Source organism: Parambassis ranga, chromosome 5 (assembly GCF_900634625.1).
Source record: "Parambassis ranga chromosome 5, fParRan2.1, whole genome shotgun sequence".
Classification (NCBI taxonomy): Eukaryota; Metazoa; Chordata; class Actinopteri; family Ambassidae; genus Parambassis; species Parambassis ranga.
The window spans coordinates 23810925-23811803 of record NC_041026.1 but is presented as its reverse complement, the minus strand read 5'-3'; positions in this window follow the sequence as shown (position 1 = coordinate 23811803).

Here is an 879-nt window from a genome sequence, read left to right as displayed (position 1 = left end):
TCACAGCTGGCAGCGCCTTCCCGACCCACTCCTCAGCACAGCAAGCAGCCAATCAGAGAGCGCCTCAGCATCCTGAACCCGCCCCCTCCGACCCTATCACCAAGGCTACGAAAACACACCAATGGAGGGTTGGATAATTTGACTTGGACACAGCCCTGTGTTTATTTTGTTGTTTCTGTCTATGGCTTCTGACGGGTAACTAGGAATCCACAAATTAATAGATCTAAAAAAATATAAAACAAGTCTTTGTGGACCTTCTAGTTCACAGCTGGGGGGTTGCAGTGATTGTATGAGGCATCCTCTTTCCTCAGTTCTAAAAGATAGAGGTATTAGTAAATGATTCACTGCCCCCTTCTGTTCAGTTACATACCAGTATATTGGCAGATGTGTCGTCTTCCATCTCCATCTTTATTTATTTATAGAGCACCTTTTAAAAGACAACAGGGTCAGCCAAAGTGCTGTACACAGCCTACCAAGCATAGAATAATTGACTAATAAAATAGAATAAAATGAAATAAAATAAATATAAGTTTGATAAAACATAGGAATATAAAACCATACAATAAAAGCACCAGTCAGGGATAATACCACAGTCTTATACCACAGTTCACTTAACAGCAATGATGTTGATGTGGTAGAGACATGACCTGACTCATTACTTGTTCAATATTACATGTTCTATATTCATGTTTGATGATAGACCTCCATCAGACTGCATACTGCCTATTTTCATGTGGAGAGAAGGTGCAGCAAGACAAAAGTTTAGAAAAAATAAGTCAACAGTGTGAGTGTGTGTGTGTGTAAATAATGGGTAAATATATTGTAACAGACACATCATTGGTGATAATTCTTTTGCTGAGCTTTTTAATAAAAAAAAAT